Below are 13,963 nucleotides of genomic sequence, written 5' to 3' on the forward strand. Positions count from 1 at the left end.
TTTAAAGGCTGCTGTTGCTGATTGTTTGTGTTGATTTAGTCTTCCGGTGGAAAAAAGACGGAATTGGTTTTGGAAGTGCAGAGTTTTAAGGCTGCTGTGTTGATTTGGCCTTTTTGTGAAAAAAAAAGACGGAATGGCTTTGGAAGCACAAATTTTAAAAGCTTGCTACGGATCGGAAATTATCTTGCGAGATTAAAAGGCGCAAACTATACCGTCGGCACTTAAGCGCCATCCACTAAGAGTAGATGTGCCAACGGTCATCAATCAGTTAGCCCGGACTCTTACCCCAGGGGGGGGACAATTTAAATTTGCGCGGATCTCGTTTGTTGAAACTAGGCAATCTCAAGGGAAATATCGGAAGTATAGCGAACAAATTTTAGAAGTAAAATAAACTTACCGACGACGCGCCAATCACTTCCGTCAAGCGTCTTAGCGCAGACCTTCAATTGGCCTCCAAGGACCAGGTTCAACAACCAGTAGGCACTTCCGCTACCCGAAATTCCGTTAACCGAACCGAATGCACAACAATAACGTGTCGGAGACTACCAGCTTCAGCAATTATTAGATTTCCGATTCTATATTCCAACGACTACGGACTACGAATTTTCCGATTTCTGAGCGACTTTTCCAATCAGTGTCTCGAATATTAAGCGACCGGTTTTCAGTTCCCCCGCTAGCAAGAAGGCTTCCCGATCGCATCCCCCTATGAGGTTTGCTTCGGGTTTTTGCCAAGACAATGCTAGTAGATCGCGCGCGAAATTCCAGCATTTCTTCTCAGCGGTTGTATGGACGCTACACCGACAAGCCATTTTCCTTCTGGTAGCCCTCTTGACGTCGGATCGTGAAGTTCAATCCGCTTCAACAGGGCCGGTTCATTATTCGCTACCTAGAGATATTAAACTTGAGATTGCCAGTAAAAAGAATTCAAATATAAAAATAAGTTGCAACGCAACACTACCCCCCTCTTAAAAGAAATGACATACGATCGTTAACGCGGTGCGCTTGCTCATAAAATTCAGTTGCCACTTCTGTGTGGTCTTGATTAACTTAATTGGATTTCAACAAGAATTCAAAGTGTTTCAATTAAAGCTTAAATTTACTACAAAATAATTACCGATGAACTAAGCAAGTTCCAATTCATACCAATTCGGGGTCATATACGTTCATCGTGGTAAACCACTCCGTCTCTATTTCATCCATCGGTAAACCGAGGAGTTACTGACCTTCAACGTCGTCGACTCGGGTCTCCAGCGAAAAAGTTGAATTTGGAAGACGCTGAATTTTAATGGCATGATGATTATGAAAATTATTCTACTTATACTCTATTAGTTCATTCAAATCTAGGTAATTAGAAATTAAACAAAAATAATAAGCAACCAAAAAAAAAAACTACCACCTATTTTAAAAATACAAAGCTAAAGTTTAAAACAAATTTAGGCATCAGCTAGGTAGTCGTTCAAACATTTAAAAATCTTCGGTTATATACCGATGTTCCCGAGGTCAGATGAATCCAATCTCTGGAACGCTTGTATGACCGTGGCTCCCTTGTTCCAGATTCGAAGACCGAAGTCGAGGCGGTGATTGAGTCTTGCAAGCATAGGAATACTTCCCCCAACATCCTCAGCTTGATTCCGGAAGGGGTTACACACACACGAGCCCCAAAGAGCTCTAAATGATTGAATAGCTATCTAGAATTCCTAATCTTCCAAGTTCCTCTAGTATTTTGGTTCTACCATTCGATTTAACCCAACCAAAATTATTGTATCACACTTAAGTTTTAAAAGCGCAATTAAAATTGTCACCCTTGAAACTATTGCATGGCCGTGGCTCCCTTGCTCCAGAATTTAAGTCCGAAGTCGAGGCGGTGATTGAGTCTTGCAAGCATAGGAATACTTCCCCCAACATCCTCAGCTTCATTCCGGAGGGGGTGACACACACACGGACTCAAATAATTGGGTTTGAATTAAATGAAAAGCAGAAGAAAACACAAAAGAAAACGGAAAAGAACGAGCTAACAACTTCTATACTGCAGTTCATCAGTGCTTTTTCATGAACTCCGTGCTATATGAGCCTATTCTTCCGGTTTCAACGTCCTCTAGGAGGTATGTGTTAGAACCTTGCTTTTTCCGAACGATGCATTTGATAAACAAAGGCCCCAACTTGGCGCAATAGTTCTTCGAAGCGTCAGACAGAGTGAAACTTTTCCTCCAAATTGTGTCTCCCACAGAATACTGTATCGGGCGTGTACGAAGGTCATATCGAGCCTTTGAATTCTCGTATGCCTTTTTAATGTTTTCCTTAACAATTTCCCGAACTTGTTTCAACTTTACCAACGCTCGGGTTCTATCGATGTTATCAGATATCGAAGGCATTTCAGAAGAACGCATTTCTTTACCGTAGTTCAAATAGAAGGGTGTATATTTGGTAGAATCATGAACTGAAGTATTAATTGAACACACAATTTCCGGAATTAATTTGTCCCACTCCCTTTGGTCACTTCCCAAATAACAACGGATAGAAGTCCCGATAATACGATTAGTTTGTTCGGTGGGATTGGCTTGTGGATGGTAATATGAGTTCTTCCAGTGCTTAACCTTAAGATCGCTCAACAACTTGGTGAAATTTTGGGAAATAAACTGTTTACCATTGTCCGTCACTACTATTTCCGGAACTCCAAACCTGCACTGAATCTCTTCCCTGAAAAATTGAACCAACGCCTCACTATTTGCTGCTCGATAGGGCTTTGCAATCACCCATTTCGAAAACCAATCTGTAGCAACCAACAAAACAGAATTTCCCTTTTTAGACCTGGGAAAATGTGTCACAAAATCCATGGATACAACTTGAAAAGGGTAGTCGCCCGGTTTCTGGGCTCCCATTGGAGCTACCTCACAGCGATTAGTAGGCTTAGAGCGCTTGCAGACTTCACAACTTCCCACATACCGATGAACGTCTCGTAATACTCCCGGCCAATAGTATTGCTGCCAGACTCGCTTGGCTGTTTTGTTGATACCTGAATGACATCCTTGTGGACTATCGTGACAAAACCGGATAATATCAACCCTCTCAAATTCAGGAACGACTTTTTTCCATGCTAATGCTGAATCTGGAGTTTTAGTTTCATCAAAATACTGAAGACTACCTCTAACTACTCGAAACAAAGGAAAATCTTTGGGATTCTCAGAAACGTTTCTAATCATTTTTGAATACCATTTATCTGGACACTGCAAGCTCGAAACAACTACATCAGCATCTGGAATCCTCGATAAAGCATCCGGAACTGTATTTATAGCCCCCTTTTTGTATACAACATCAAAATCATAAGAGCCGAGCTTCATGGCCCAGCGCGCCAGGCGCCCATACGGGTCCTTCAGACTCTTCAAACAAGTCAACGCTTGATGATCCGTATAAACGATGAAATGCGAACCTTCTACATAATGTCTGAAATGTTCAATGGCCTTCACCACGGCTAAGCATTCTTTTTCAGACACATGATAATTTTTCTGAGCACCTACCAGCTTTTTACTCATAAACGCTATTACCTTGACAAAGAACCGCACCAATAGCATTCCCACTTGCATCGCATTCTATCCTGAAAGGTTTACTATAATCAGGCACAGAAAGAACAGCTGCAGACACAAGAGCTGACTTCAGCTCATAAAAAGATTGTTTTGCTTCCTCCGTCATGTAAAAGGTTTCACCTTTCTTTGTGACATCGGTCAAAGCGGCAGCTACCTTTGAATACTGTGGGATGAACCGCCGATAATATCCCGCCATCCCTAAAAATCTACGAACCTCTGTACACGATCTTGGAATGGGATAGTTTACTATAGCAGAAACTTTTCCTGGATCAGTACGAATTCCCTCCTTGTCCAAAACATATCCCAAGTACTGCACGGATGGTACACAAAAGAAGGATTTCGCTTTATTAACTGTAATTCCCGCGCAAGACAACCGATGGGACACCTCTTTTAACATGTGCAAATGGTCTTGAAAATTAGCAGTAGCAATCAACACGTCGTCTAAAAAATTCCATACTTTTGGTTGCAGATCCACACCTAACACTCGGGAAACCACCCTACTTAGGGTAGCAGGAGCATTAGTCAATCCAAACGGCATGACCTTGAAATGGTAAAGACCTCGACCGGGAACTGTGAAAGCTGTTTTGCATTTGTCCGATTTCTTCAAGGGAATTTGCCAAAAACTATCACTCAGATCAATTGTTGAAAGGTAAGCAGTTCCCTCTATTTTACTTAAAATGTCTTCTATAAACGGTAAAGGATAAGCATCTTTGCGAGTTACTTCGTTGAGTTTTCGAGCATCCAAACACAAACGTACTCTTCCATTTTTCTTCGCTACACAAACTAATGGATTATTCCAAGAACTTTTTGAAGGCTCAACAACATCGAGGGCTAACATCCTATCCAACTCAGCATGCACTTGATCAAGGCGGAACTTAGATATAGGGTAATACCTTTGCTTGATGGGTTTTGCATCTTCCGTATCTATTTCATGCTCCATGATAGAGGTTCTTCCTAAATTTTGTTCAGAAGTATACGAAAATTGTTCCACCACTGTAGTCAGTGAGTCTTGTTCAACTTGACTACGCTTAATCATCTTCTGTTCATCAACTAGTGAATCGACTAAAACCACAGAAACGTTCTTGTCAGGTTTCACAAACTGAGGAATGATTTTAAATGCTTTCCAGAAATCACTTCCCAAGATCAAGGACTTTTGAATGGTGGGAAGAAGTAATGTTGGTAGAACTCTAATTTTACCTTGAACATTGTATGGAATGTCAATATATTCTACAGCAACATGAGATGAGCCATCCGCCGTTGAAATCAGCTGATGAGTGGAATGTCTATCTAATTTCAGTTTTGTAATTCGTGAAATTCCTTGTTTCCCCAAAATGCTACACATCGCACCAGAATCTAACAACCCAACGAACTCTCTACCCAGAATATCAACTTTCAGATGCGGACGGTTATCATTTTCTACATAGCAAACTAACGAATTTATTTCTACTGACAAATGGTTATTATGAAGAGGCAAATCTCGTTTCGCAAAGCTCGAACCCTCTTCTAATTTTTCGAGCTCGCTTGACCTTTTCCCATAGCATGATTCTTTTTATTCGGACAGTTGGCCGAAGTTACTCCGCGGTGTCCGCATTTGTAGCAAATCATTTCACCCCTAGGTTTGGGACAAGAATAAAAGAAGTGCTCCTCTGAAGAGCAATTCCAACACTTCCGCTTTACTTCCCTAGAATCTGCCGCTAAAGCGGCAACATTTCGAAGCTCACGTTCTTGTCCATCCTCTTCTGCTTCGGGGCATGTCTGCGAATAATCTTCGGGTTCTTCTAAAAATTGGTGACCATCTCCATAAAATGGTCTAGATTCTATTTGGTGGACATTTTTAAGACGATCTGGGGTGGACAGAGAAGGTTCCAACATGAAATAGCGCGGAAGTTTACACGAATACCGCCTTCGATCGAGTAAAAATTTAGCTGATTCGATTTTCTTACAAATTGAAACCAGCTCATCGCTAGACTTGGGGTCATGAGCGGCAACTTTCTCTAAGTAAAAGGTGCTAAGATTTTTACGAAGGTAGTAGAGCTTTTGCCCATCTGTTAAAGGATATCTTATCCAGCGAAACAAAATACCCATGGCTGAAAAGTAGGAGGTAAAAGATTCTTCTTCTCCCTGTATTCTTGATTCGATTTCCTCCATAAGCAATTCATCGTAATGAGGCGGCAAAAATTGTTCACGAAATTTTCTTTGGAAATCATCCCAAGACAAAAATGACAAATACTTTTCCCTATACCATCGCAAAGCAGTTCCGGTTAAAAGATGCACTATCGCAGATAACATATCTCCATCTGACACATGCTCAGCCCTCTTGTACAACGAAACTGTATCCAAAAACTCATTAGGACTTATACCACTATCATTACTAAAGCTAATCTTCCACTGGTGGATCGGTTTCGATTTCGGCCTACCATAACTTGGCGAAGGGGTGCTACGACTTGCTAATAGATCTACGTATTGCTGGTTCCGAGAGTTAACCGATTCTTCTATTTGATGTAGCATTGATTGTAAAACACCAACCTGCGCGCTAAGTACCTCGTGACGATTTTCAACGTTGTCAGAAACGCGAACTGCGGGATCGGGGTAAAATTGATCGAAAGTAGTAGAATTCGGGCGCGAGTAAAAAGGGTTTTGTCGTTGAGGAGGGGCAAGAAGGTTCCGATTAGCTTTGGGCACGGTTCCGGTCCTACTGACTCGCGGTGTAGCAGGAAACTCATACGGCGGCAGCTCTTCGTCCGAATCTATCCGAATGCCATCAAAAATAGTAACGTTTTCGGAACAATTCCTAGAAAGCTTATCGATTCTGTTTGTGATATCGCTTATAGTTCGATTGATATCATCGTCTTGAAATGTAATTCTCGATTTTGACTTTGCTTTAGCTGGAGTTGGATTTGATATGGTCGCGTTATCTGAGAAAGAATCCGGGAAGTTTTCAACAATTTGCTCGATGATGGACCTCGTTTGTATAATGATAATTTCGCGCGAGGTTTTTATATCACTATCAAGTTCAGGTAACCTAACTCCCCTGTCATTTAAATGAACCAACTGAGAATAATAAGGAGAAACCTCTTCAAACTTCTTGGTTTCCATAGCTTCTTCCAATCTTGGATATAGTTTTTCGATGTACTGTAGAATTGTTTTTATCTCTAACTGTAAATCGACTAAAGCATCCAAATTTGGGCAATTGATTTGCCCCAAACTTTCTTTCATAATCGTTTCTTCCAAAATCCGTTCCCTTAATCCCCTGTTCAAGGTGTTAGAGATCGATCGTATAGAACACTCATAGTTGAGCTGCTCTTCAAAAAGATGTTTAATATCCATCTTATTCATGTTACCAGAATCACAAAACCTCCTCTTCGAACCTGAAGAATAAAACTGAATACGATCAACTTTTATTAGTAAAAAAAAAAATGAAAAATGGTTTTGACGATCTTACGCTGTTGCAAATAAAAGAAACCAAAATGTATGGGCAATAAAACAACTATTAGATTCCCACAAATATTTGTTTCTCCCACTTCCACTCCAACTTTGTAACTGAAATGTTAATCAAATTCTTCTTAGAGCCAACAGTTCAGAGAATTAACTTCTTCCAGAAGCTTTTATTTTTTTTCCAATAGCCAATTTAGAAAAAAAAATTATAGTATTAAAATCAAATAACCAAAAAAAATATTACCGAACTTAAATGAACCACCCTAATTTGAGACGAATCCGATAATGCTTACTCGCAATGCCTCGCAGTTAAAAAAAATGCAACCGCACTTTCGCACAACGGCAACTCGATTTCCAACAGTTTGAATCAGCAGTCGAACCAAATGAAAAAAAAAATTATTTTTAACCATTTGAAATTTACTATCGAAAATCGACAAAGTTGTTTTAAACTAAACTGGGGAGAGTGGATAAGGAATAAAACAAGTGCTAAAATAAGAAAACTCACCAACGAATACGAAGCTCAGCTTAAAACCGCACACAATAGAGACCTTGGAGTTTTCTTTTTATCCTTATTCTTAGCATAGCTAACGAAACTTCTAACGAACAAGCTTTTGAAAGAACCTTTCAGTTCTTTCGTTTCCAATTTTTGCACAATTTTAACCTTTTTACTAAAAAAAAACTTTTAGTTCACGGAGTTTTTTTTTTCAAAGTGAACACTTAACGCGGCGCAAAAAAAAACTACCCGATAGGAGGAAACACGATAGATTGTTGTTCGGATGATGACTACTAGCAACTATTGTTGAATCTCGATCACTCATCGATCGACCTCCTCCTTGCTCAAAAGATTTGTACTGGGTACTCAATTATAGCACATTTGGTAGTTCTCCCAAAAGCATTACTTTGCACTAGCGAGAAAGAGTGGTACGATAACTTTTTTTTTTAATTGCAAACCTATGTTAATTATGTTACCCTTCACACGATAATCAACGTTTGAATTTCAAATAGAAATGCGATTGATTTTAATTTTGAATATAACGATCTATTTAATGAAAACTTCAATAAACAATTAAGCCATCAATTTGGGCGCCATTGCTACGGATCGGAAATTATCTTGCGAGATTAAAAGGCGCAAACTATACCGTCGGCACTTAAGCGCCATCCACTAAGAGTAGATGTGCCAACGGTCATCAATCAGTTAGCCCGGACTCTTACCCCAGGGGGGGGGGGGACAATTTAAATTTGCGCGGATCTCGTTTGTTGAAACTAGGCAATCTCAAGGGAAATATCGGAAGTATAGCGAACAAATTTTAGAAGTAAAATAAACTTACCGACGACGCGCCAATCACTTCCGTCAAGCGTCTTAGCGCAGACCTTCAATTGGCCTCCAAGGACCAGGTTCAACAACCAGTAGGCACTTCCGCTACCCGAAATTCCGTTAACCGAACCGAATGCACAACAATAACGTGTCGGAGACTACCAGCTTCAGCAATTATTAGATTTCCGATTCTATATTCCAACGACTACGGACTACGAATTTTCCGATTTCTGAGCGACTTTTCCAATCAGTGTCTCGAATATTAAGCGACCGGTTTTCAGTTCCCCCGCTAGCAAGAAGGCTTCCCGATCGCATCCCCCTATGAGGTTTGCTTCGGGTTTTTGCTAGTAGATCGCGCGCGAAATTCCAGCATTTCTTCTCAGCGGTTGTATGGACGCTACACCGACAAGCCATTTTCCTTCTGGTAGCCCTCTTGACGTCGGATCGTGAAGTTCAATCCGCTTCAACAGGGCCGGTTCATTATTCGCTACCTAGAGATATTAAACTTGAGATTGCCAGTAAAAAGAATTCAAATATAAAAATAAGTTGCAACGCAACAAGCTGCTGCTGCTGATTGTTCGGTTTGGTTTGGCCTTCCGGTGAAAAAAAAAAGAAAAGCGGAATTGGCTAAAGAAGCGCAAATTTTTGAGGCTGCTGCTGCTGATTGTTTGCTTTAATTTGGCCTTCAGGTAGATAAAGACGGAATGGCTTTAGAAGCGCAGATTTTCTTGGTTGTTGTGGCTGATTGTTTGCTTTGATTTGTCCATCCGGTGGAAAAATACGGATTTGGTTAGGAAGTGCAAATTTTTGAGGCTGCTACTGCTGATTGTTGGTTTTGATTTGACCTTCCGGTTGAAAAAGAGGGATTGGCATAGGAAGCGCAGATTTTTAATTTTTAATTTTAGTTGGAAAGGGTGTTTCTAAGAACACTATGGAATTATTTCGGCTCTTGTAAACAGAAACAAAGTGACAAGAAAAGCGCAGATTGAAAAAGCTGTTGGTAAGAATCGTTTCGGATTGTTCTGGCTCTGGTGAACAAAAACAGATCGACAGAAAAGCACAGTTTGAGAAGGTTTTTGTGAAAAATATTTTCGGATTGGATGCACAATATGCAGAATAAATTAAATTTCAATCGAATTGTTTGATATTTTGGCAACACTAGGCAGGCCAAACAAAACAAAGTCAGAGGGAACTATCGTATACAATAAACGTAAAGTACCAAATAACCGCAATAACCTTCAATTGATTTTCATAAAATGTGATGCATATGGACATTTCATTTCAGAAGGACAAAACAATCGAATTATAGCAACAACAAAATTTCCCGTTTTTTGGAATGAGTATTCTTATTCAAAGAGTAAATTGATAGAAAATTGAATGAGATTGATAATTTTGATGATATTTTTTTTTATGCACGACTCAAAAAGCATGTAAACAAGCAGTACACCAGCGACATCTGCGATTTTGGAACAGGCACACAAACTAGCCTGTACTGTCAAGTTTCCAGGGGGTTGGTCATTGATCTATTCTTGTGAGTGACAAACGTGTTTGAATAAATCTCTGAATTGAGATTCATAAGCACCGTGAAATCACGACAGTGAGGTTTTTTTTGTCTTTATTAGAGAGACTTTCAGTTTTTGGCTGGTTCGTCTCTCCATCGAAAGTGAGGTCATTCATTAAAAAAAATTCTTCAAATTCAAATCACTTAACAATGGTTCGAGATATGTTATATTCAACGTTGATTGTGTGCCGTTGGTCTTAAAAATGGCATGAACCACTAGGTTAAGTAAATAATATAACCATGTCAAAACTTGCTTGTGTATGAAATTTCAAAAATTTTACATGAAAATTTTAAAAGTGTTGATTTTTGTTTTGAATTTGGTAAGGGAGTCACCCGTATTTAATGCGAGAAAAGTCATTCTGCATAATCAATAAACAGCTTATGTCAAATCATTCTTGTTAACCGAATTTTATGAAAATCATTTGAAAATTGTTCGAGTTGTGTTTTTTTGTGTATGAACCTTTGGGGGTCCAAATTATCGGATATCGATTAAGAAACGCGTGTTCACTGTTTGACGTAAACTTTATTAATACTCGTTTTCTATTTTTTTTTTGCAAGGATTTTCATCCGTTTGGATGATTCATCCCGAAAACTCATTTTCTATGTACAACATTGGCTTTTTATACTGTTTGGTGTGTATGTGTGTGTAAGATATCGAATGTGTCGTGTATGCTATTGTACATGCAGTTGGTTGTATGTTATTGCTATTGTTGTTCGCTATTGTCTGCTTTCGCTGTCGACTGTCGTCTGCTGTTGCTGTTGTTGGTAGCCGGCTATTGTCTGTCGCCGGTAATTGCTGCTACCTGCTATTGCGTGTCGCTGATTGGCTGACGCAATTGACGTGTCGCTGATTGGCTGGCGCAAACGTCGTTCGTTCTGGATGTGGAATGTTCTGGAAGGTTCGATGCGATGACGCAAGAAGGGATCGGCGGTAAAGTACGCCACAAACCCTTTTTTCATTAAGAATCTTCCATTGAGAATCCAAGTCAGTGTTTGGACCATAACGGCGCTCACGACGTTTGCTCGGAATTGCGAAGTGTTAATAATTACCCCACTTAACCCTACATGTTAAAAATACAAACTCCGTTCGATTTTGGCAACACGCCCGTAAATTTTATATTGCCAAAATCGAATGTTGCCAAACTAGAATGTTTCCAAAATCGAACGGGTTCTATACATGAATCTGATATGTAATACAGTGACGAAGAAAAACCTGATGCTCGAAAAGTTCATTACCCCACATTATTATTTGAACCTCACCGCTTACCACAAAACATAGCCGTTCCATGACATTTGACTCGGAATAAACCACCCCCTACTTTCAAAGGAAAATAAAAACATCCTCAGCTCGAGGCAAGGAGTGCAAAGCCGTAAACTACCCCGAAGGGACTAGTATTAGTGGAATGATTTTGCTTGAACAAGCAACAGTTTTCCTTGAAATCACGAATGGCAACCAGGGGAATAAACTCGAATTCTCTTCACGCTTTTGTTATGGTTTGATGCCTCCTCGCCTCGAGCTAACGGGAAATCCAAGTGCTTAGGTACCTATTTGGGAATCTGTAACGCGAGCCTGGGATTCAAATAAAATAATCGCAAATAGTTTGGAATCAAATAACATCACCGTCTAGTCTATGGTTGTTAGATTTCGATATTGAAAGCAACATAAGAACTAAAACGTGACAGACTTTTTTAAGAATAAATTTTATTAAGGAGTACTATATTATTAAATTATTACTACAGAATTTACACGTAAAACTGCGCAAATATTTCAAAATTGGAATTAAAGTGAAGAAATCATGAAAATTTGTCAGTTGACGTTAGTTTGACATTTTTTTTTCTTGAAATAAATAATTCTATTTCAAAACGCTCACGACCTTATTTTTAAGCGTATTTTCCTACCAATATTTTGAAATCAAATACTTCTGTCAAAGCAAAAAAATAAACAAAATTCATAAACCGCATCACGGAAACATTGAGCTTCCTCCAAGAGGGATTTTCCCGTCGGATCATTTTTTTCTGCAACGTTTCCCTCCCCTGCTCAGAACATTCTTAATCAGTGCCGGAAAACAAGCGGAACGAACCAAAGTATCTATATCTCAGAGATTACACTTCATTAAATAATGATCGATTAGGGCGCTACTGCTAGCAGTCATAGACTGTGTGATGAAAGCAGCATTGCTATTGCGTGCCGAGCAAAACGACGCTCTATTTAGGAAAATTGCCGTAAAAATGTATGAACTGGAATGCCGTCACCGTCACCGATTCCAGTGACTTTGAGAAGGTCACCCAAAGAAATACATAAAAAAATCTCCATTCTATTGATTGCTTTTAAAAACCTCTGTATCTGGTTGCTTTTAATAAATGTGTTTTTTTAATTCGCAAACTGGTAGGGTAAATGATCTTTAGTGAAACAAATCAAATTAGAATTAGAATTAGATTTCAAAATTGACGACCAAAAATCCGGGCAATATCCAGGCAAATTTTGACAAAACCCAGAAAAAACTCAACAAAAATTAAGTAAAAAAATAGAAAAAAAAAGTTTTTCATCAAAACTCATCGACATATTTTTAAACGTATTTTAGTCTTACAGAAAAGCTTTTATGGTTATTTTTATAAAACATGCTCAAAAAATTTCGTTTTGGAGGCATAAATAACAGAAAAAATTTTCGGCACAATTTGTTTTTTTTTTTGTGGATTTGCTAAATAAAGTGAATAAATCCGAACAAAATCCGGGAATTTTTCGAGGAAATCCAGGCAACCGGGCCGGGCCGGACTGTTCCTAAATTTTGTATGAAATATCCGGGCAATATGGCAACCTTACTCTAGAGCTAAGGAGTGTATTCGAAAAACATGCATTTTCAGTGAAGCTACCTCCCAGTTTAATGTTTACTTACTTACTTGCTTACTTAATGGTCCCGCGTCAATTCTCCGGCGCAAAGGGCAAGTTTAATGTTAACATGTGTTTTTCTTACGTTCTGTCAAGTGGTTTTTGAGATATCGTCCAATACAGAAGGTCATTGAAAAAACTTTTTGGGCAGAATCACGAAAAATTCCGGGAAATCCCAGTGGGAGACTCAAAAACAGCAGTCAGTACCAATATGTGAAAAGGATTATGTTCATTAATGACATTTCGAGAAAAACGCGTTTGAAAATTTTGCAACCTTTTTTAACATGTCGCCAAAAAAAAAAAATCTCGGAGCGTGAGAGAGCTTAAGATTTACAACGCGTGGCAAAACTGAGCGGCCACTTTTTAGAAAAGGTAAATTGTTCCACTCAAGATCAGTTTTCGGCCTGTTCCAATCAAGTTCATCTACCCTATCTTTGAAAGGCAATGCCTCGAAAAATTCGAATCATATTTGCTACTAAGTCTCACAACCGTACATCCACACAACGGGGATATTATTCCACCCCAAAGCATTTCACTATTTCTTTTACTGCTATAGCTTCCAACCATCATCTTCAAATGATATTGAATCAAACCCCACACGGTGTTTCGAGACAGAGTTGGCAGAATATGCTTTTTAGACAATTGGTTTTTACCCCTTTCTACCCGGCCATGTCCGGATGTTCCGATTCATTCATCCTAGCGGCTGTGGCGGTGTGGTAGCTCGAGAATGCATCACTTTTATCAGCTACTGAATGGATTGAGTTTATTTTTCTATATCGGAGTTTTGTAGGTATATTGTTTGTCGCTTTGGCATTTCCACGGGCATTTTAGCGTTTGAAGGAATTTTGATGCTTTATTTTTTTCTATTATTTTAGGTGCATTTCAGTATTTGCATAACGATGCCATTTGCTATTTTTTTTATCTGATAGGTACATAAAACAATCTTATGGAATTTTACAGATTTAGTTAAGTTGTGACGTAAAAATAATAGAGGCCAAAATGTGTTTATAAAAATTGAAAAATATTATAGACTAATGTCACGACAATGCATAGTGACGCACCTCCCCAAAAACAAAAACTTTCCACTCATTATTAGGGATGCCAGGTGTTGAGGTTAAACAATCAGGGTAATTTGAAAAAGTCTGTGTATGACTATGCACAAGCAAAGATTTCAAATTTGATGC

General features: G+C 39.1%; 1 protein-coding gene across 2 annotated transcripts in view; it reads right to left on the minus strand.

The window, feature by feature from the left end:
- The window catches only part of LOC129739837 (protein Skeletor, isoforms B/C), a 213,346-nt gene that overhangs the window by 55,100 nt on the left and 144,283 nt on the right, over window positions 1-13,963 (minus strand). The gene's annotated exons all lie outside the window — the stretch shown is intronic.

This window comes from Uranotaenia lowii, chromosome 1 (assembly GCF_029784155.1).
Source record: "Uranotaenia lowii strain MFRU-FL chromosome 1, ASM2978415v1, whole genome shotgun sequence".
Taxonomy (NCBI): domain Eukaryota; kingdom Metazoa; phylum Arthropoda; class Insecta; order Diptera; family Culicidae; genus Uranotaenia; species Uranotaenia lowii.